We start from the raw sequence: 25,020 nt of genomic DNA, 5'->3' as shown, positions 1-25,020 counted from the left end.
GTAACTTATTTTTAAATGTTAAATCAGATTAAGAAACAAAAGGCAGTCATTTATATTATAATGTACTGCATATTATTCTGGCAGGCATAATATTATACAGCTGTCCTATATTGCATTTTATAGGTTGGGGAATATGCACTGATGGACCTTAAATAAATGTTACTAAACATATGGCAATTTTTACTCATAATAATTACAAATACACATCATTCCATAGAGAAACATATACAAACTTCGGCACCAAGTATGCAATTATTCAAAGAGAGGAAACAGTCTAGAAGGGTTGTATCAATGAGTTTTTTATATTCTCATTATAGAGGACGGATTCAGTATATCGGGAACTGTCATGCCTAGTTAAATCACTCATTAAAACAAAGGTGAAGAAAAGGAAGATTAAATATACGACAAGTGTTTTCCAGAAGTTACTTAAAAAGGAAACCAGCTCCTCTCCATTTGCTGCAAAGGATGCGCAACACAGCTGCTGTTAAGTCAGGCACCTCGGATAGAAGTTGCCACTAGTCAAGCACCACTATTATAAATTAAACACTATATAAAACAGTATTTTATTATTTTCAAGAACCTTATGGTCAATTGTTTATTAGCTTGAGAGCAGCTGTCAAAATACTGTACACCCAAACCACCTACCCACCACCGACACTTCCAACATACATATTAATATACTTTCAAATATGAAGCAGACTCCAAGGGGGACAAGGGATGCGTTCCTTGCATTGACTTGGAGTGTGGCAAGTCAGGGAGGCGACAGATTATGTGGCAGGGCGTGAATATATCTCAGTTTGTAAAATGTAGATTCAATAGTACATTTATTTAAAATTCAAAATGATCTTGTATTAACAAGATCTACAGAAACCTTAAAAAAAAAAAAAGGTATTCCTTTTACATTTCCTAACTTTCAATCACTGAGTGCTATAAATATACAAAAATTAATAGTTTAGAAGTAGTCAGAAGACAATGAAACCACACCACGTGTTTGGTTTAACAATGAAATTCCTTGTGTGCTACAATGTACACTATATTACTTCTCGGACGTAATGTTTTTTTTTTCTTGCGCAAAAACATTGCCTGCTGCTGTCTATTTAACATCATGCTGTGCACACACTCCTGCCATCTGGTTGACAACCATTCAGAAAGAGGTTAAATATGTGCATAGCTCATAAACAAGAGAAAATAACTGAATAAAAAGTTAAGTCTAAATTGAAATGTGCAAGTGTTATGATGTAAATTTAATCCACCCGGATGACAGGAAACCAGTGATTACTACAGCAGCACTGGGTGGAAAGAGTTTGATGGGCTTTAGCAGCAGGGGGACTCAATGTGTCTATGACCCATCCCCTGCTACTCAGGGGGCTGAGGTATTCCCATCCCCTCAGGCAGGTTTCAGTCAGCCGAGAAGTGCGTCCCTCTCAGGTCTCGAGGCTGGGAGCTACAGCAGTTATTTTTATTTATATATAGTGAACAAATATGGCTGCATTTCTGGTCAGCTTAATAGGTTTAGATTTAATGACAAATGCTGGACAGCGAAAGTAATTAAATTACATTTAATAAGCAATTATGTAACATTGTTACTTTTTTGGTAATGAGTATTGTAACCAACTTTTAAAAGCAACATGCCCCAACACCATCCAAAATTCACAAAGACAAACAAGTATGCTGCTTGCTAGCTGGCAGCACTGTTAATGCGTATCTGTACAATGCTACCTGAAAAAAGTGCATGTGGAGCACAGGTGAGCACTACAAAACAAAATGCTACTGCAGTGTATCCCTCAAACAGAAAATGTAGTGGCAGGCTGTGGTTGCAAAAGTCGCCATATTACTGATGCTCTTATATTATATACTAGCCGATGCCGCCATAGCATTGGCGGTGTAAGAAAAGGAACGGAAAACGGTGAGAAAGGAATTCAGAGATCAAGAAGAAATATTTCTTGAAAGACACAGTTGTGAATAGCTGGTTTTGCTGGAGACGACAGATAATGAGTCAAAAGATCTAATCTTGAAAAGAGCTTGAATTTCAGCCTCACCACTATAAACTCCAGATGATGCCATGTATTGATAATACTCCCAACTTCTTGTGATAACTCGACTTGCATTGGAAATAACAACAGGAAGAACATCTCCAAATCTGTCCCAATGTGATGCAACGAAATCTACTGCCCTGTCATAGTGAGAGTGCATTACCTTGAAACGTTTGCGTCAGGAAATAACCCACTGATAGGAACAGGCTGTTGCCGTATCCCGGAATACAGATGACGTTGTACAAAAACCCAATCGACAGAAGATACTGTCGTTAAATTTTATAACAAAGGCTTAGGAAACAACCGTCGCAGTGTAATGAAAATAGCAAGGAGCGAAACCAATAGCAAGGAGCGAAACCAATGCCAATGGTCAAGACAGTACCTTCCTGTAGCAGGCTACGGAAAAGACTCCCAGGCACAGACATGGCTGAAGTGAAAAGTCACGCGGTCAGGCTAGATATCCATAGACAAATGCCACATTCACTGTGTTGCCCAGTCGAAACGATACGTCAGCGCGTCCGCCCTATTGCGAGTGGCGAACAGCCATTTAAACTAATACAGGTAGATGTGGAAATCGGCTTTTCTGATGAAAAAGCAATGACATTTAAAACAGTATTGTTTACATACAACACATTTTGGCGAATCGTTTACATGCAAATTTATATCCATTTATACACTAATAATGGCAATTATTAAATAATTATTAAATAATTCCTCCAATATAAGTAACATTTCTCGAACTGCCTTCTATCTCCGAAACATTTTTAGACGTCCTGTTCTTACTTAGCACAGTACTGAAGTATTGGTTAATGCCCTAGTCAACTCACATATTACTGTAATACTATTCTATCTGGCATCCCACAAAAACTTATTGCTTACAACTTCATCAAAATTCTGCTGCCAGGTTTATAACCGGTTCTAAATCCACTGAACATATTACACTTATTCTCTCTCAACATCACTGGCTTCCCATTAACTACAGAATACAATGCAAAATACTGCTCTTAACATTTAAAGCTCTCCACAACCTCACTGATCTCCTCCCGACTGACACTTCCTCTCACTCACTCAGATCCTCATCTGCAGCTCTACTTTCTGTACCACACATCAGACTCTGTGCTATGGGAGCTCGAGCATCTCTCATGGTGCTCCTCAATTTGGGAATTCTCTTCCTTCTCATATACATCAGCCTGATTCAATAACACATTTTAAAACTGCCCTCAAAACCTCTTTTCAAACTGGCATACCAATTGTGAATTTTGCACTGTTACTGCCACTTATCTTTGTTTGTTTGCTAATTATTGCTTTTTGATTTATCATTCTCTTGTTTAAATTTTACTAATGTTGTTTAATTTTATTGGAAGGTGACCTTGAGTGCTAAGATTATAAAAACGGGATTTTCTAATGGCCAAATATAACCAAAACAATTTTTCAGCCTTACCTATGAAATGTAATCCCGCGGGATCTAGTTTGGAGTGTACAGCGGTTTGTACATTCCCAAGCACCACATTATTCATTACTACACTCCGCAGCAGTGCCACTCGCAATATGGCGGCGATGTTGACGTACAATGCTGCTGGTCATGCGGCGGCTAGTAATTCTATGTCTACGTAGATATTGGGCGGTGACGTGACACCAATGAGGTCATAAGAGAGGAGCGGGGAACATGACAGTCCAAAGGAGGAATAGGAGTCGAGAAAAGCGGCGTGTGGGTTGTATGGGAGACCGCAGGCAGCATGGGGAAGGGTTTGGAAGAGGACCAACAGGAATCGGGAAATGCGGTGTGGGCTGCGTGTGGGTGGGACCAGGTTTGAAGAGGAAGCAGGACGAATCAGAACAGAAATATATATGAGAGAATATAAATCTATTCATTTCCAAGTTAGCACTTAATGTTTTAAGAAATACATGCCATTAAAATTGTGCATGTGTGGATGGCCATTTGTTTGCTAGGCAGATTATGGCCATCTTCCTCTATACAGTTGTCCTTTGTAGCGAGCAAACAGTTAAGTGATAAATGTGCCCTGATCCCATTTTCTCCAGAAACACATGGCTACAAATTGAAACAAATCTCTTAAAATATTTTAAATAGTAGAGAAAGACAATCCAGCAGTCAGAGGCATCATATACACCATAGATTTATTTAATTCATCAGTACATACAGGCCAACACACACCATCTTGCTTTGGGTGTTTCAACAGTCCATGTAACATCAACATAACATCATGCACTGTTTAAATATATCTCTATGTTGTCTTGTGCACTGTATGATAACACTACCACAGACTTCATTACCAGTTTTTCACGAGATTCTCCTCCAGTGATAAACTGGTTAAGCTACTTATTCCAATTACTGTGCATACCCTCAAACGAAGTGGCCTTTAGACACACAATCTTCATACCAAACATCTCTTAGCATTTACCAAACGAACCCGATTCATTACATGATCATGGCTGCACAAGCAGTAACTGGATATTAGCCTGTTATTATGCTACCCGATTAGATGCACACTTTCAGCAAGTCCCCAATTTGTTTTTTTTATATATTTACATATTGAAGGTATTTAAAAATCCCATCATAGCTTTGTGTTCAGGTAACAATATAAACTTTGTCATGGTTTGCAGTTCCATCAGGCTGCTAAAAAACTACTATTCTACAACTACATCATTGGTGGCATTTTTGTAACACAACTTCAGATTTACAGTGAACTGCGAGTATTTTGATTTTAAACAAAATCCTACTGCAAATTTCATTTTTTCACTTTAACATTGCTCATGCATGACCTATTAAACCAGCTATGATGGATTCGGTTTGTTTGCAACAAAAAACACACTGACTTATTACTACAGTAGAGTATACTGAATTGGAACCTACTACTACACAATCCACTGAGCCTCAACAAGCCTATTTGGACTGCATTTTAACTAAATGATATGGTAAAGTGCAGTTAAAAAAACAGGTATTTAAGATTGTCTAAGCAATGTAATCACATCCCATTATCAGTTATTTTAGAATATGGTTCACGGTTAACAAAAAAAGACTCCATGAAATTACCAAAATAAAGGTACTAAACACTTCAGCTTTTAAAATCAATTAAAGCACCTGAACAGACCTGAATGTTGCCCCATATGTACATTTTCTAACTTGTTGAATCTGTTATCAAGCAATTAATGTGTATTAGAGGAAACAATAAGGGGGGTCACAATACTGTATGTTTGTGGCAACAGATCAATACATTAAGAATTTTTCCCCCTTCATTCTGTGAGCTATGTACAAGAATCAACATGGCTATTGTTGAAATTTAAAAATAATGCAGTGCTTTTATATCAAAATGATTTTCATACAAACATTAGAACAGTTGCTTATATTCTTAGACCAAATGACCTATTCAACTTGCGTGTAAGTTACGTGTTCCACAGTATTACAGTAAAGCAACAAAATTTCAGGTAAATATTACAAATCAAAATAGGGTTCTCCTTAGTTTTATCTTGTCCTGACTACTCAAAGCCCCTGAATGTGTAAGCTAAAATAAGGCTATGCAAGTAAAAAGAGATTAACAATAAAAAATTCAGCAGATGTGACATAACATAAAAGATTCTCCCAAGTGGTCAATTAATGTGGAACTTATTAGAGACTGAGAACTGAAGAATTCGAAAGGCTTTAATCATGTATGAAAGTTTAATACTTTGTATAAAATAGGCTTAACATACACTTCAGGTCAATTCTGTAGTACCAAGAACAGAAAATGCAAAATTGAAGGGTTTTCACCGTAAATGTAAATTGTAGACACACCTTTTTAGGGATAGAATTTCAACTTTAACTATTTTCGACTAAAAAGGGAACATTACTTTGTAATAAACTGCAATTACTTAATATTTAAATGAAAACTGTAAAATTACTGTATTTTAACTCACACATTGGGATATTGTCTCTTTGTGGAGTCTGGCAATTCCCATCCCCATCAGTCACTCTTCACTATAGATTATATTGTCAGCCACACCCATTTCTCTGCTTAAAAGTTTTAAGTAAATAATATCAAATATAACAAATCGAAACAGCATTGTACAAAAAAGGCAAAGAGTATTTACATAATATTAAACATGGCTTGAAAGTCTGTCAGTGCAAATGGATAAAGACTTTTGAACGCCAGCAGTACAACTACTTCATTGGAAAAAAATGAAGTAATCACTGCATTAGCACTGTTATTTTAGGAAGTTACAACCGGTGAAAAAAGCAATTATTACTGTTTCACCTTCTCAACCTCCATCTTAGAATTAAATAATGATGTCTAAATATGCATTAGGCTGAAAATTACATCTCCTAGGCAACTTAAAAGCAAATAGAAATTCGGCTTTCAGTTACCTTGTATCTCAGCATCCACAAACATGCTTCTTCTGGCACAGACCTATTCCAAAATTAAAGCTACTAATTTAGATGTGGGATCTTGGCATGCTAATTCACTCATCACTTTAATTAGAAGTAGCTATTACAATGCATTATGGTAAGCCTGATCAAATCTCACTTACTACTGCATAGTAAAAACAAAACAGAAAAATTAGGAACAACATTGGAAGTCCAACCCCAGGGGAATAAAGTTCTCAATTCACTCAACTGACTTTCATTTAAGTTTAAGTCTAATAACCGTCTAAATTCCTCCTACAAAGAAAAATTTCCTTTCCTTAAAGGACTTCAATGCCCATCCTTCAGGGAAATTGCCTTGGTCTTACAAAGTAGACATCCTCATAATTATAAAAAGTTTTAGTAGCTGAATAGTCAGATGTAGGGCACACAAGCTTCAGTATAGTATACCAGCCAACACTGACACTTATAGTTAATCAGCCTTTAAAGACTCAAACCCTGTTACAATATTTTTGTTAGAAATGCAGCAGTGGCTGTTCATATTGCTTTCTTATAAAGCTTTAAAACTAATTACAATACACTAAAGTGGTATTTCCTATGGTCCCTCTTCTCTACATCTAAACAGCACATTAGAGTTTCTATCAAAAAACCACAACAAAAAATGCAAAATTTTAAAGCAATGAATAATGTTCATAGGTTACAGCCAACAACATAGCTAGAGAAAAACTATTAGTTTTCTTTAGGTGGCATGCAACTGGCAGACAACAGAAGTGTGCAGGATCCCAACAGAATGAATGCTACGAGAGGGAGGAGGCAATAAAGGAATTAAACATTTTGGAGTTCAGTTCAATAAAGTTAAAATAATGATAAAATGTAAACCATAGAAATAAAATATAAAAAACAAAAAGCGGGTGCTAGATGCAATCTAAAAAATCAGGTCTGTAAAATAATGCAGTATTGCACAGCATGTCTGGAGTAACAATATTGAAATTAGCACAAGGAAAAGCAAAACAATGCTCTACAGTTGAGCAACAGAATTTGTCCTTTGAAGATTATATTTAAGTATACTGAAATTATATGATGAGGCCCACCTCCTCATTCATTAATTATGTTAACTCTGTTCTTAAAAGGGCACACAACAGCTGTATCTATTACCAGAATTAGGTAATACACAGGAATCGTCTTTTGGATTTGAACATCTGGGTGGCCCTCCGCCCAGACTTCCGCATTCAGCTAATAAACTGCAACCATTCAAACTGTCTGAGAACACCAAAGTAAATCAAGCCTTTCCCACAATGCTCCACTCCCGTGAAAGAAAATCCAAACAATGGACATTCAAGCAAACTTGAAACTCTCATCAGCTGACTAAGTGATTAAGCAAGATACCGGTTACTTATAAACCAAGTGCAAAAGGAAACAGAAACCTGTCAATTTCAAACAATGGCTTCTTCACTTGTACACCACTATTTCCATTGCATACTGACAAAAATAATACCAACTCAAAGTGCAATTCTTAAAAAAGAGAATTTTACATTGGATTCTAACGCAAGATCAAAGCTGTGTAAAATACTGAAGAAAAAAAATGTAATTGTTTTTGTAATTCATCTGACTGATCCCACCAAACTAACACAATCTAAATCATGTAGGCACATAATTAATAGAGAAACCATCAGAATTTTGTGGCACACATAATAGATGGTAAATATGAATAGTTTGGAAGTTGACGGTGATTGAACACAAACAACTCTTAAAACGCTAATATTTAAATACAAGATGTTTCTAATCTGCTACATTAAAACATTCATTTACATGGTTGAAAGAATTTCAACAATAAGCACTTCTACAGTTTGTCAAACCAAGAAAGTTAAAAATAAATTATGCAAATGTAAATATCTCCAACAGTGAAATATAATGATCGCTAAATCTGACTGTCCCGGGCCTCACTGTATCTACATGTATATTTATTTAATAAAATACTCTTGTGAAGCAGCTAATTAGGGCCTACAAAGAAGCACACTTTACAAAACCTTTTATTTTAGCAGATTATATTTATAACTATCTTCTAGATTATTTAGCTTTTTGGGATGTTCTCTCAATATTACACTTTATATCCTTACTCCAGAAGTGAGTATTTTGTACCGTCACACTCCGCTCTGCAGTTTGAGATATTATAAAAACTACCTGCAATCCTGACCCCCGGTTTACCTCATTCGTTTATAAATTGTAGACTTTAAGAACAAATTTTACATTTGCAGTTTGCATCTGCAGAGCAATTCTGAAAGTGAGATATTGGACCTTAGGAGAGCTCTAAATAAAGATCAGAATGCTTTATTGTATTAATGAAAGTATATGATGCGAGAAAAAAAAAAAAGGGAAATCAACGGCCTGCTACACACCTTCTTACCATTACTAAAAGGTCAACTGCTTAGAAAAACAAAGCAATATAAAATACTGACAAAAGTTATAGGTGTGCTGAATCAGATATTAAAAAAAAAAAAAGGTACAGATAGCACAGCAACCTACTAACCCTTTAAACGCTGCCTCATTTTTGCCAATTTTTTGCTACTATGATTTAACTGGCCACATATTCTTTATACTGATCTCAATATACATGTTCCATATATCAAAATGAAGGACAGACATTCCTCTTACAGAATATTTACACCCGAATTAAGTTATGTACAAATGACAGTACAGTAAGTTGCAACATTCAATCACATTTTTACAAAATAAATACACTTTGAATATTATTCTTAGCATAAATGTTGGAATATACTTCCAATCAATAATAACTTTTACTATATTACGTTCAGTAAAAGTACAAGATATCCAAATGAAGGGTAAGCATTGCCGTTTCAGAATTTACACATCTGGTAATGGAACGGTTTTTGGGAGAATTTATATACATATACCACAGTAACACTGCAAACTCCAACTAGGTTTTTAACCAAAAAGCATTTTGAGTGTTACTTATCTTGTCATAAGTTTTGGGATATGCATCAAAACACTAACAACAACAAAGAATGCATGCCCATATGGCTAGTACAAAACTGAAAAGGGTTACCAAAAGCTAGCAGCCAATCTGGGCAGTGTTACTGTTTGAAGCAGTAAAAATAAAAATTTTCTTCCACTGCCTCTACAGTTTTCAAATAGATAGATAGATATATCATCATAAAGAATTTGCCTTACTGAAAAGCTTATATTCTAAATGTGCAACTGAAGGCCAAATATATCTGGAAAATTATACCTTGTGACAGAATTATAGTGCAAACAATTGTAATACTCCAAAACACCATCATCATAATTTATGTATAATTTTTCCTTGCAGTGGTATAAGTTCAGGAATATTTGAAATTATAAAAATGTCCTGGTGAGGAAAAACTACATCAAGAGACTAAAGAAAATAAATGCATACATAAATAGTCACCCTCTCAATAATAAAACGGTTTACAATTCAAAATAACGTTTTATGAAACTGATCAAGAGTTTTGCCTCTGGGCAAAAACTTGTAATTTATTTATAGATACTTATATACACACACATTCATATATAAATTTCACAAGTTTCATATTTGCAGAAGCATATTTGCAGAAGTTATGAACTTTGAATAATAAAAATGTGCATATACAAAACAGTATAAAAACAAAAACCCACATACACTTAACTATAAAATATGACAAAAGCCAGCACATCTCATTTGCATCACATAGTGGAAGAAAGCAGAAACTCGCCTATACTATGCACTTAGCCCCCACAACAGCATCTTGGATACAAGAGCTAAAAGAATCTACTTCAGATCCATTACTTTCACTATCCTCGTTCATAATAATTAAAGCTTCTTAGCTTATGGGCTTAATCTTTTCTTGCATGGGTCATTCTTCTGAAAATACTGCCACTAATGTGAAGAAACGCCGTTCCTCGTGTGCCTGGAATTTTGTAAACGCATGCGTTTCCCTGCTTATGGTTCTCTGTTTCTTGTAATCAGAAGGTGGTACAAAGGGCAAGCTGTACCTTGTCTGAAAATACAGAACCTGGACAATTTAGAGATCTAATTGGAGGAAAAAAAATTAGTGATTTTGAATTCAAATTGGCAATCCAATGGGCAACAAGCAAAGGCAGACCTCAAGGCAATTTCAATAAGACTGCTTCATCTCAACATTCACTGGACAATGGAAAGAATAACTGGCAGCATCAAAAGACCTATTTTTTTTTTTTTTATCTACAGTAATGCAAAAAGGGAGTAGGGACTGCTGACTGAGGCATAAGCTTGGGCCTCTTAACAGGCAGATAGAAAGAAAAAAAAAAAAACCAAACACACAACACAGATGGACATACACATGCAATACACTGTTTTTGATGGCAAACTAATTTTGTGTTCTATATCTGTGCATACCCAGCGGCTATGAGAGGCAGGGGGAGTGCATCAGGAATTGACATGAAGAAAAAAAATAAATCGACTTGGATTTAATAAAAACACTGACTCTTCCTGAATATTAAGAAAGCTCTTCCACTAAAATAAGTGCCATACTTGTTTAAAGTTCATTATAGTAAAGTCAAGGAGTATGTTTGAAAAATACCAAATAACTTTATAAACCCATGGTATATGTTACACCATTTTCATTAAAAGGAGAAAGACTGCTACAAAAATACAAAAGAATTTATAGACAACTTAAATATTTTAAAAATGGCATAAATGACTTAATTTATCTTAAGATGTAGATATAAAAAGTTAGAAGAAAAAGTTTAGGAACCCTTTGGAATTACTTGAATTTCTGTACCTTTTATTCAAAAACCACGTGCTCAATCTTCAACTAACAAATACAGAATCAATTTCAAATAAATACACAATTGTCCTCGTCAGTACAGAACACAAATTATATGCAACTCAAAAAGTACATGGGTTATGACTATTACATTGGTTGCAACAGTAAAGAAACATTAATCATTCACACATCAGAAACATACTGCTGTCATTCTAGTTGTGACTAGCGATACATTACACAAGCATGGAGACTATTTTCTTGCAAAACTCAGAATGATAAGATTTTAGTGTAAAGATGATGACAAGCAATAAACAAAACTCCATTTCACCCTGCTTTAAAAAAAAAAAAAAGTGTTGTTTAGTACGCAAACTGCCCCATTGGTTTAACATCCAGTGCGAAAAGGGCAACTGTAGCCTGTACTGAAATATCCATGAAACAAAGTACATGCAAGCATATTCTAACAAAAATGTTTTGTGGCAATTTTTTTATAAGCCACAAAAGTCTGAAATCAATAAACTTTCCATTACAAACTGAAGAGCCATATGCTGTCCACCTATCTTGAAATTTGATGCCACAAAAAAACATAAGCATATTTATTTTTTTTTGCCAATCCTCAAACCTCATTGTACTTCCTGGCTTCAAGACTCCAGAAAAAACTAGGAAAAAAAACACACATACACTGAAAGCAATATTAATACAAACAAGTCACCTCAAGAGCAGTGCAACTACCTTATCCCACAGATGGCATCTTACACTTCTTGTGCTATAATGATCTAGCAAAAATCTCTTCATATCAACAAGCATCTTTCTGAAAGATTTTTTAATACATTAACTGACCCAAGTGTAGGTGCGTATCCCATTTCAAGATATACAAAACAAAATATTACAAACTCTTGATGGTCAAAATAGTGCTTTCACCTTTTTCCATTTTACAATAGTGAATTAACTTTCAAAAATGTTAATCCTCCAGTAGATGTTATCAAGTCTAATTCTGGCACTATTAAACATACATCACAATATTTGCACGGCTCAATGGCAACTCTAGTCTGTACCGGGAACTGAGAAGGACGGCTGCGAGGGCTTTGAGGGCAGATAAACAGGCATTTGTTAGAGGAACCTGTGAGCAAGTGACACACACCATCTGTGTGTTCATCGGGGTGTGTTCTTGCTCCTAGTCTGATCAATGCTTGTACAGACTGGGTGTTGGGCAAGGTCGTGGGGTTCAGTGGCTATGGGACATTTGTTGGTGAAGAAAGATTCACTGATCTTGACTTTGCCAACGATGCTGTGATCTTCAGGGAGTCAATGGAGGCTCTGATTGGGGCGCTCGTGGGACTGAGTGAGGAGTCTGAGTGTCTGGGCTTGCGAGTGTCCCGATAAAAACCAAAGAGCCAGGCCTTTAATGACCTCTTTGGCACAGTCATCAGTAGTGTGTCTGTTTGCGGAGAGAGTGTTGACCTTGTTGAGAGGTTTACTTACTTTGGCAGTGACATTCATGTCTTTGGTGACTCTTCCTATGAAGTCAGTAGACGGATTGGGAGAGCATGGAGGGTCATAAGGTCGCTTGAAAGGGGTGTGAGATGCTCCCAATATCTATGCAAAAGGACGAAGGTCCAAGTTTTTAGAGACCTGGTGCTTCCTGTCTTGCTATATGGTTGCGAGACATGGACGATATCCAGTGACCTGAGACGAAGACTGGACTCCTTTGGTACTGTGTCTCTCCGGAAAATCCTTGGGTACTGTTGGTTTGACTTTGTGTCGAATGAGCAGTTGCTCATGGAGTCCTGAATGAGGCACATTACCTTCATTGTGAGGGAGCGTCAGTTACGTCACTACGGCCATGTGGCATGTTTCCCCCGAGGGTGATCCGGCTCGTAAGATCCTCATTGTTGGGGAACAGAGAGGCTGGACCAGGCCAAGAGGTCACCCACGTAACACCTGGCTGCGGTAGACAGAGGGTCTTTTCTGGAGGGTGGGACTGGACCGTGCGTCTCCCTGGGTGGTTGCAAACTGGGATCCCAAGTTGTTTCGTCATGTAGTGGGTACGGCAATGCACTGTAGCAGTGCATGATCCCCAACTTGAACTTGAACAATATTTCGTGAAAAAACATTTTGAAAACAATTCAAGTCTTTCAATCAAATCTCCATCAGTAAATGTCCATGTGATGTCTGAAGTTTCTTCTGGTAAAATTATCAAAACAAACTAAATTAATATAAATTTCACAGTGAAAAATCTCATTACATATGCTAAATTTAATCAACAACTGCTGATTTTCTAATACTCATTTAAAACTATCAGCACAATCAGATGGCACTGGCAACATAAACCACACTGCTACATTTTCTTGGACAACAGAGCACTGAAAGATGTGTCACTTTTTCAAGCAAAATCAGACAACTCATTAAAGTTGTTATATTTTTAAAGTCAGTTATTTTTTCTCACAATTGTGGCACACACTCATTTGCCAAATAAAGTTAAGTGAAGTATTTATGCATTTTCAAAAGCAGTCTTCCAGTGGCACTCACAAAAACAAACAAAATCCTTAAAACTTGCAGAATACTGTACATCCAGTTTGTAGCATTAAAACTAATGATAAAAAAACATGTTTTGATTACATAAAAGACGGAACTATAATAAATATTAATAGGTCTCTTGTTTCTCTGTTCACAGTGATTACTATAGCCAGTTTTCACCTAAACAGGCAGATGGCCAAAGTCATGATTTGATTTAAAAAGTACTGAAGTAGGATATGACAAAAATATAAACACGTCTTTAACAGTCAACACTGCCTTTCAGCTAAACAATTTGAAAATGCACATACCCGAGATGTAAAAATACACTGAATAATGTAGCACCTATGTTTAACTGACCCTTTTACTGCAGTGCTTAGATTAACTGCAAACATGATTTTTGTTACACCACCCCAGGGCTTTTTAGCAATAAGCAATGTGCTACTGCTGCAACTAACAAGATAAATAAAAGTCAATTTGTTTAAAGTTGGCCTTTTGATACTTTTGGCTTTGATTGCTTCTCCCAGTTAAATTTCATAAAATAGAAATGAATAATGGCCTAGCAGGGAACAAACAACTGGTTGTTCCTGGACACCTAAATGTGCTCCAATGATGGCAGCAACAAGCCCCTCTCTCTACAGCAAAAGCATTTGTCCTTGATAGGTATTACTTCAACCACAAATGTCTTCACCAATTGCTGGTTACCCTGAGCTTAAATTATGCCTTTTTCTCTCTCATCTTTATTCTGTTCCTGCTCTAATGTGTATACTAGTTCACACAGATTAGGTTAACCAAAAGAGGCTAAAAGCTTCCTCATGTTCTTTATTGAACACATCAATGGTATAATGCATAACATAACGGAAAACTTAAATTTCATTTCAAGTATAGACAGAGGGATTCAATTCAGAGTACAAGGTCATCTGTGATATTTGTGAAGGAAGCTGACTGTACATGGTGATCCTTCATTTCAGTAGACACCAGGAATGCAGTGAAACCAGATTTCTTTAAAAGTAGAGTTTCAAGGGAAAAATCCATAGGGATATACAGGTTTTGTAATGTGTGTGGCATCTTAAGATGCTACTATAATATTATAATTCTAATTCATTACATTTATATAGCACTGTTCTTACTACTCAAAGCACTAACACACAGGGAGGACCTGGGACATGAACCCATAATCTTCTTACTGCGAGGCAGCTGTACTAAGCCCATGATTGTGAAAAAAATAACTTACTGAACTTACCCTGAATTTACCACAAAGGATTTATGATGATTTGTTTGAAAGGCTGAAAAAAACTTTATAAAGCTGCTTGTTATTTAGCTATAACAAACTAAGAGCCTATTATGTTTAAGGAAGGTCTATATTCTCACAGGAATGCACTGCTCATTTTTTTTTTTTTTTAAAATAAAGTTTGCTGCTTCCTTGGAGCTTTCATATTTCTATACAGCATAAAGTGCAATTAGATACTGAGTGATACAGATTTCCAGTTCGCATTTTTTAAATTTCAGACAAGGCTTTAACAATGTTATTTAAGCCTTATACATGTTCTATTATTTACTAAATAAAAACGAATATATATCCCAAAAAATTTGTTTTTCCATGTAAGCAAAAATGCTTACAAAGACATGTAGCAAATTTAGTGCAATTGTTTTTTCCTGCTTTTTCAAACTCTTGCTTAAGGCTTCCTTCTCCTTATTTATGTTGGCAGTCCTCTTCTGCCACCTTCTTCCTATTCATCCTTGTACAATGCCCTTAGTTGCAGCTTAAAGTTTACAATTCACTCTGAGGACTGAATGAGTGTTATGGTTTGACATAGTTGTCATTTGACTTACGCAAACTGAACATTGCACAAAACAAATCTAAACAATTAAATAAAGTAAATAAAAACAGTGTGGAGAGAAAGAGCTTTGAATGCAGACTTGTCAGCCACATAACGACGGGCTGTGTAACCCATCAATGACCGCAAAGTAAGTACAGATTCACTAAGCCATTACCGCAGAATTATAGGTTTCTACAACGTGGAGAAATTTCATGGTTGGCTTAAAAAAAAAAAGAAACTGCAAGGGAAACAAAAATGTATTTCCCTCAAGTTAGTTAATAATTACCAAAGTTACTATTTTTGACAGAATGAGCTGTGATTGTATTTACATATTGAAAGCTGGACTCTGCATGTGTGTGTGTGTGTGTGTGTGTGTGTGTGTGTGTGTGTGTGTGTGTGTGTGTGTGTATATATATATATATATATATATATATATATATATATATATATACACACACACACACACATATATACATATACACACACACAGCGGAACCTCTGTTCGCGAATGTCTCTGAACACGTACAAAATCGGTTACGACCAAAAAGTTCGGCAAACTTTTGCATCCGTTCACGACCACACACTCGGTATAGGAACAAGCCATTTTCTCTTGCGGTTTGTGCGCGCACCGATGATTTCCGCACATGTTCAGTCTCTCACTGCATGGACACACACACAGAGACGCGCACGCGAGACAGTTTGAGAGAGAGGCTGGCTGCATAAGGCCAAGAAGGCAGTTAAAGAATGTACCATGCTTGTTTTTAAAGAGACGGATTTGAGCATTGTTTTAACCTCGTATTTAATGAAGACTTTTTTCAATTACATTTTAACCTCCACTAGACTTCTGTTTACAGTGATCGGTTCGTCTCTTGCAGTGTTAGTTTTCTCTGTTGTTCAAGGCTTTCTCAGTGTTATTCAATGTTTTTACATTTAGTTTACTATTATGCTGTGCATTCTATGGTATAACTAACTATACCTGTGCTTAAAAATCTTAAAAATGTACATAAATTCATACGGTCTGGAACAAATTAATTGTACTTGCATACAATCTTATGGGGGAAATTACTTCAGGTCACGACCATAGTTTTGGAACGAATTACGGTCGCGACCGGAGGTTTCACTGTCTGTGCGTCTGTCTATATATCACATACACACATACATACAGGTTTTAAGCAACACACACACAGGTTTTAATAATTAATTGCACTATAGCTTTTTGCTGTTTAAACTGTGTACCAGGCTAGAAATTCCTGAGGTGTAATTATAAAACACAGATTACCATTTTAATTATGCAGTATTTGTTCTTACCAAAACTCATTATGTACAACACACTCAAATACACATAGTACAAAACTTCAAAACCTGCATACCTATCACATGTCCGTAAGATGTTTATCAAGAAGATACAAGGCTAACATTATTAACAAGTAAAACATACATTTTTGCTGTTTTTCTAATAATGTTATTATTAGCAGCAATTTCAAATTCTTGTTTATTTGGCTAAAAATGTCAGCTGCTGTACTTAACACAACTCACTCACCATAAAAACTTTTAATAAAACACGACAAAAAAGGTCTGAATTCATTAACGTAGCTCTTCATGTGATTTGTCTAACTACACAACTCCAATTCCATTCTCTCAAGTTTATTACTCAACTTTCTTAAATGTAAAGGTTAGTAAATGGAGCCAAAAAAGCAGATGCTGACAAAAAAAGAGCTTTGTGATTGGTCAATTTACTGATAACCAAACAAGTCTTTTGTTAAGAAAATTGGCTGGTTTAGAACAGGGACTGACTGATCAGAGCATCATTAAGGGAAAAGAAATCATGCATCAGTAAATTTTTCAAAATTCTTAAATATTAGAACACTAAAACACAAATTCATGTAGTGTTATAAGCAGCTGGATCACATTTGACTGGAGCAGCCAGTTTAGCCAACAAGCACCATTTGCACAGTACAGCTTGTGTTTGAGCTTTTGTAGAAGCCTGGCATTTAATTCTGCTTCTACAGAATTGCTTGGTTGTACTTTGACTCTGTGATGAGCAGATGTAGCTTGCCTTTTTATCTGACCACCATGACTGCTTTGTGCTGGTTCCCTGGCAAACAACAAAAATCAGCAAGCTTTCATTCAAAATGCATACATTTTCAGCCAAGTCTGTGCTGCTACAAAATATACAAATGATAATAAAGCTTTAGTATCTAGTAATCTCACTAAAAAAATGACATCACAATAAAATAACTAGGAATGTACTCATTTTTTGTGTGTCAGGGGAGGGGGTAATTTAAACTTGAAGCTTTCTCCAACATCCTTTTAAAACCTTTGGGATGGCTTCATTGAGTTGTTCACTGGAACTTTCAGTCAGTAGATTTCCACTCCAGCAACGTATGAATCTTATCAAAAGTGTTTATATACATTAAAAAAGCCAATTTTGACAGTATCTTAATCTTATCTCAAGAGCTTAAGAAAAAAAAGTGCCCATCACTTGAGAAAATATGCCAATTGTTACTAGAGCTTTAAGCATAGTTTAATTTAGTTCAGCACTGCAAGGTAGACTATATGAGTAAAATTATGTTGGTTCATCACTCCCAACTTTAGTTTGATATTTTCAAACCATGCATCTTCACAAAAACTACAACCCCAATTCCAAAAAAGTTGGGATGCTGTGTAAAATGAAAATGAAGACAGAATTCAAGCATCTGCAAACCTCATACACCCACAAGAACAAAGAAAACCTATCTAACGTTTAAACTGAGAAAATAAATACCATTTTAAGAAAAAATAAAGATCACTTTGAATTTGATGATCCACGTGAGCTGGATAAAGTAGGGGTGCTGCGATGGCTGCCAAGCCCTGGAGAACAGCTCTTTCCCCACACCCAGAAGTGTTACTGGAAGTAGGGTAATGAGCACATGAAGCACTTCCTGGTCCCTTATAAAAGGGGACAGCAGACACCACTCCAGGAGCCAGAGTCAGAAGGAGGGAGACCAGGCTTGCCGGGAGGAGTGGAGGAGAAAAGGAAATGAAGGAAAGAGTATTGTGTTATGCTTGGGACTGTGTTGAGCTTGTGGGAATTTGGAAGGCATTGTGCATAAGGTAAAAAAGAAAGTAAGTTTGCCTATGCTTGTGTCCTACGCCTGTTGGTGTCTGCTTGTGTCCTACGCCTGTTGGTGTCAGGGTTGGCCTTTACGATATACAAACACACACACACAAAGTATACATATATAATACATATATACAAATATTGTACATATATACAATTATATACATATCAAGTATACCATTCAATCTGGACAGAACATATATAAGCAGTGATGAAGCATGTTCAATACCCCGTTTTACTGTTCAGTAAATAGCCCAGTCACATGCAATGTTAACGGGTTTTAGAAGAAAAAAAAAAAAAGTTTATTGTATCAAAAAAAAAAAAAAAAAACTGTAGCAATTCTCTTTTTTTATATAGTCACACAGTACCATAAAGGTGAATTAATTATTATAATATTTTATTATATACAAGTAACACGTGACTGGATTTTTGTGAGGAACTCATCTGGCCCATAGTTTATTTTATTTATTTATTTTTTTAAAAACTAATGTGGCCATCCAGAACAACATCAAATTGAGTTTTGAAGATACCTTAAGTTCTACACATTAACACGCTACTTAGTAATTCATTCCATGAGCCTATGGCTTTTTGCGTGGGGGATGGGTGAATTTGTGCGAAATCTGTCCTTAAGGGTCCAATCGTGTCCCTGTGTTTGTTGATACAGAATTAAGCTTAAAGTGACAGCTTCAATCCAATGAACTAATTCCAATCATTATTGTCAACACTTAACATTTGTTCAAACAAAAAAAGGTTCAACTACTCCAATCTCTCCTGGTATCTCACATCTTTCAGCCTCAGAATCAGCCTTGCTGTTCTTTACTAGCATCCAAGACATCTACATGGATACACTTGAAAAAACCAACACAATATGATTTAATAACGCAAGTGTCTTTGGTATACAACCTGACAACTTTTTAAACAAATCTCCAGGGATATTCTATACGGATTACTTCTTCCACAAAAATTCCAAAATATTCTGTGTTTATAATATTAATAGAAATTGATTCATAAAATCATTACTGTTTTCAGACATTTTACATTGGTTTCCTGCATCAGTAGCCACTAAAACACTTTTGTCTAAACGACCATTAAAGCTATTCAAAGGGAATACTATAAAGACCTACAGGGTGTTTGGAAAAAAAAAAAAAAAGTTACTGAGATAAGAGCACTTTCATTCTCAAAACTCAGAACAAGCTGACAAAACAATGCTTATAGTCTTTTTAAAGCTTTCTTACATGGTAGATTAGAGTGAAGGTCTGAGGTATGCATAAATATACCCTTCTAAACAATTCACCATACTTTTATTTTTGGACAGACTGTGGTGTCTGAGCAAAAAGCTAAATGCTAAAAACACTTTAACATCCCTTAAAACGTCACAATACATAATTATACTACTGCAGCACAAAAGCTATCCAAAGATATACAGTAGATTAAATAAGCAAGACATCCGACAACAACAAATGTGCATTACTACTATGACTAGTTTAAACAATTTATCTGAACAAATTCATGTAGAAGTTTCAAAAACCATGGTATGTAAAACATGCTTGATAACCATTCTGTAATGCGAGTCCTAACACAGTGTTTCCCAAGTACCAACTGTCATTCAAATATGCTCAATTAGCTTTCATAAATGTACAGATTCTGAAGCTCTCTCAATACATTATACCATATTCTGTGTACATCAGTGTCTACCGCACCAACAGAAAAACTAAAAAAATTACTCCTTGCAACCATGACAGATTCTTCAGCTGATTCCTGGTAGAGAACTGAATTTTGGCCCAGACCTAACAACTGAATATTCTGCTTTGTTTTAGATAATCAAAATATTGGCTTTAAAAAAAAAAAAAAAAGTGACTTTTAGAAATTAGAAGCAAATGTAGTAGTTTTGATTGTATTGAACACTGAATGCTGGAAAACAATCTCACATGCACAAGAAAAAAAAATTCCATGATGAGATAAAAGCAACGTTATCTCTGTAACCAGGTGCACAGGATGATGTGCATATCATAAATTGTTGTTTGTTCAGAATTTTCTTGTAGCATTTTGTTTTTGTATTATTCAGATTTATTGCCTTATATTTAATTCAAAGTTTTGCTTTTCTTGTATTTATCTTTAGTACTTTATACAGATATTTTGCACCCAATTTTGTGTCTGTTTTGCCGCAAACTTTCTGTAAGCAGAAAGGCACAGACACAGGATTATTAACCTTTACGTTAAAGAAAGTGGAGTAATAAACTGAGAAGAACTAATCAGGGGAGATGTCCTGTACAATTAGACAAATAGCAAGAAAAGTGACTAATGAAAATTGACTCTGCTTGTATGAGTTTAGATGATGAGCAAGCTTATTTAGTATAGCAGCTCTCAATTAGAAAAAGAGAAGTAAACATTAGGCTTGGTAGCTTAAAAGCAAAAATTGACAATTTCACTTGTAAATTTGTTAAGACATTAACATTGCACCTTCTTGATAAATGTATTATGAACATCTGAAACGTGCCATTTAAAGAGTTGTATTTTGTTTATTTGTATCATTCCAGTTTGTTGTTTTTTGGTGATAATCAAGTACTGCATAATTAAAATGGTGACTTGTTTATAATTGCACTGCAAGAGTTAGAATTGTCAAGTTGGTACACTGTTTAAAAAACAAAAACAAACTATATATAGTTAATGTACAACTTTCAAAATTACACACACACACACACATAAAAATACATACACACACACACACTTATTACATTTAAGTAGTGGTTAAATGGCAATTATCAATTAATTGAATCCATGTGAGATACACGTTTTTTGTTAGACATTAGACAAATGATGAATACTACTTTTAAATTAAGCTTTGCTACAGATAAGTTTATTATAATACAAATTAAGTAAAATGACAGCATATAATTATAGGAAGTATTTGCTTTTACACCATATGCATTATGGATACATTTTCTCTACGTATTGCATAGTTGAAAAAGTAGGTAATTCTAATGGTCACTGAACAAGCTGCCTAGAGAATTGCATTTTGGCAATAAAAACAATAGTTAACACCTGTGGTTTTAACTATAAAAACACCAAAGTTGACAATTAAATATAGAACAGTCTATGTGTCTAGTTATGCAGGAACTTAGTGTAAAAGGTTTTTTTAAAGGGATAAAGGGGATGAGAGAAAAAAAAAATCTGCCAAATCAGATGTAAAAAACACCCAAACCTGATTGGATCACTGCAAGAGTAAAATTATGTACACAACACATTCATTTTGAATTTTTACAATTTGAATTTGCTAATCACTTTTAACCTAAATATGGGTCCTAACTGAGTACCTCTGCTTCCCCCAAAACTGCACTTCAATATGGTATAGAAGAGAACCAAATTTTTAACACCCGAGATTTTCTAGTCCCCCCCAAGTTAATCAGCTGAAAGGCAACGAATGGCCTAAAAATGGTGAAAAGGAAAGCAGTAAACTTCCAGAGGTTTAAAGTTTAGATTAGCAAAAACAGAAGAAAAAAAAAAAAAAGCTGCCAGGGTAGAGGAAGGCCCAAGAGCAGGTTTATGGATGGGGCGAGAGGGGACATGCAGGTGATGGGTATAACAGAACAAGATGCAGAGGACAGAAAGATATGAAAGAACATGATCCTCTTTGGCAACCCCTAACAGGAGCAGCCGAAAGAAGATGCCTTCTTAAGGAAGAACTAATAGGACACAACCGTCAGGTGTTCTGCAGCAATTAAAGTAAATTAAACCTTTCTATATGAAGCTAACAATTTGCACAGGTATCCCAACTTGTGTTGATTGCTTTTAGGCAGACAGAGGGTATTTAAGTAGAGTTGGAGGAGATTGCGTTACTATACCCTCTGAAATACTACTCTGACAATATTTCAGTGATAATGGCAAGAAAACTGCAATTAACAAACGAAATGAGACAGAGCATTACCACCCTTAGAAGTGAAGGCCTTTCATAAAGAAACCTGAAGAAACAGAGGAAGAGAGGTGGCAGACCGAAAAATCATAACCCAATCAAAAGACAAGTTTCTGAGGGACCACACAGCACAGCACAGCAATTTTAAGCACAGTTTAACAGTGCAGGTCAAAAAGGGCAAGTTTCAGTTTCTACTGCAAAGAAGAGACTGTGTGGCAGATTCAACAGGGCAAATGGCAGTAAGAAAGGCATTCCTTAAAGGACAAAATAGGGCCTTGAAATACCCTATGCGGACTACTGCAGACTGCAAGAAAGTCCTATGAAGTGATGAATCAAATTTGAAATATTTGGTTCATCACACAATGTGTTTGTACGCTGTCGAGTTGGTAAAAGGATGTACCTCAGTGCGTGACATCAACTGTCAAACAAGGAGAAAAGGTGATGGTCTGGGGTTCTTTTGCTGGAAGCAGAGTTGGCAACTTGCACAGTACGATTGGCATTCTGAATCACAAGTATTATCAAAGTTTGACTGTTATATCAACAAAAGGTGCAGGCTACTTTGAGGAATCAAAAACAATGGCAAATAAAAAAAATTTAAGGACTCATTGTTTTATTTGTTGCTTTAATGAAACATTAAGACATTAAACTGCATGCATTTCCATAAAAAAAATGAAACTTCTGAGGCTTTCTAAAACATCTGAACAGTAGTGTGTGCATATATATATATACATACATACATACATACATACATACATACATACATACATACATACATACATACATACATACATACATACATACATACATACATACATACATACATACATACATACATACATACATACATACATACATACATACATACATACATACATACATACATACATACATACATACATACATACATACGTATTAACTACACAATGATTTCAGTTCAGTGTTCATTCACTGTTTTAAAACATGCTTTAGGTTTTAATACGATTACTGAATTTATTTAAAATAAATAGGTCTAATGAATATAATCATAAATCAAATCATGTTAAAATGTAAATATTCTTGCTTATATTTAAAAACAATACCAAAGAAAAAAGCTACTACCAGAAAAATACACTGTAGCAAGTACCTTTTCTTGGTAGGTCAGGGGTACCCAACCTCCAGTCCGTGGCTGTCTGACAGCCAGGTTGCAAGAGAGCTGCTGGCTATGGAGACTCGCTCAGTGAAGGGTTACAGAAAAATTGTTGCCCCCTACACAGAGGACACTTTTCAGAATGTTAGGTGGGCGGGGCTTTGCAGAGGCACAGAGAGGAGAGACTGAGAGGAGACAGACACGAGAACATACTACAGGTAAAATTCTGCTACGAATATCTTTACAACAAAATTTTCATTACAACAAAGTATTTTTATGGTCCCGACAGTTTCCCCATATGACATGGGTCTATAGAAATCTCGTTACGATGAAGTACATTCAGCAGATACTTTCATTACAATGAAGTGACCTTGAAATGCGTGAATTAATCATCCACAGAGCAGTTAATTTTGTGGCCACAGCTCAGTTGTGCACAACGATCCCCAAACAGAATTTTTTAATACAAGGTTTCTTTCGTCGAACTTTCCTTATACTGTTTTTTTTTGCAGTTTTTGTTTTCGGTAGTTTTCAGTGATACCTTTAGCTTATTTCTTGTCAACATTTGAAAACCAACCATCCATTGGAATTTAACTCATTGACACCCTCCTATAGAAACAGCAGACACAAAAAACGACAAACACTTCTGCAGCTCACAACTGCGGCAAAAAGAAAAAAAGACGTTGCCAGTGAATTTGGAATTTCACCATCGACACTGTCAACTTTCTTAAAAGACGCACAAAAAAAAAAAAAAGAAAAGAAAAATCACTGGTCGTAAATGTATGGAAACTGCTACATTTGAAGATGCTGAAAAAGCAGTTTTTATGTGGTTCAGTGATGCTCATTCAAGAAACATTCCTATTAATTCGGCACTCATTCAAGAAAATGTGGAGGTTTGTAAAACTGGACAACTGTCCATGAGGCTGTGGAAGACTATTTATCTGTTGCCGGGGCAACAGTAGGCTCAGAGCTCTGCTGCAACTCTTTACCAAAGCAAACAGAAAAAATCTCAATGGGTGATGCAAGGAACATTGTAAATGCAGGCAACAAGATCACTTGGCCACTAGCCTGGTTACATTCCTGCCTGACTGCTGTGTCTGTTTATAGGAGAGTGGCAGATCCCGCTATAATAGATAACTGTGCTGTTCCTGTTTTAGCCTGGATAAAGATGGTTTTGCTAAAGTACTGAGACTCAGCCTGATGTTTTGGGGTGCAAGACAGGGAGTTATAGCGCAATCCTGATCTTTTAGGATTCGCTTCTGTGGCGCTTCATGGCAGCGCTGTGACCCTGCCCTAGCAACAGAAAAACAATCCGCCACAGAAGTGGCAATCGTGCTTTGGGACACACTTCAGCGCCCACAAAATGCTTCTGCATTTAGATAATGTTCACGTTGAATTGTTCC

General features: G+C 35.9%; 1 protein-coding gene and 1 non-coding gene across 4 annotated transcripts in view; both read right to left on the bottom strand.

Moving 5' to 3' along the window:
* The window catches only part of epc1a (enhancer of polycomb homolog 1 (Drosophila) a), a 119,451-nt gene that overhangs the window by 42,863 nt on the left and 51,568 nt on the right, over positions 1-25,020 (bottom strand). The window lies entirely within an intron of this gene.
* On the bottom strand, positions 6,168-6,297 carry LOC120530430. The gene has a single exon (XR_005633969.1). It is a non-coding gene; the product is annotated as a small nucleolar RNA SNORA47 (small nucleolar RNA).

This window comes from Polypterus senegalus, chromosome 5 (assembly GCF_016835505.1).
Source record: "Polypterus senegalus isolate Bchr_013 chromosome 5, ASM1683550v1, whole genome shotgun sequence".
In the NCBI taxonomy this organism is placed as follows: domain Eukaryota; kingdom Metazoa; phylum Chordata; class Cladistia; order Polypteriformes; family Polypteridae; genus Polypterus; species Polypterus senegalus.
Note: the sequence above shows the minus strand (reverse complement) of the source record. Positions and strands in the feature narration are given on the sequence as shown.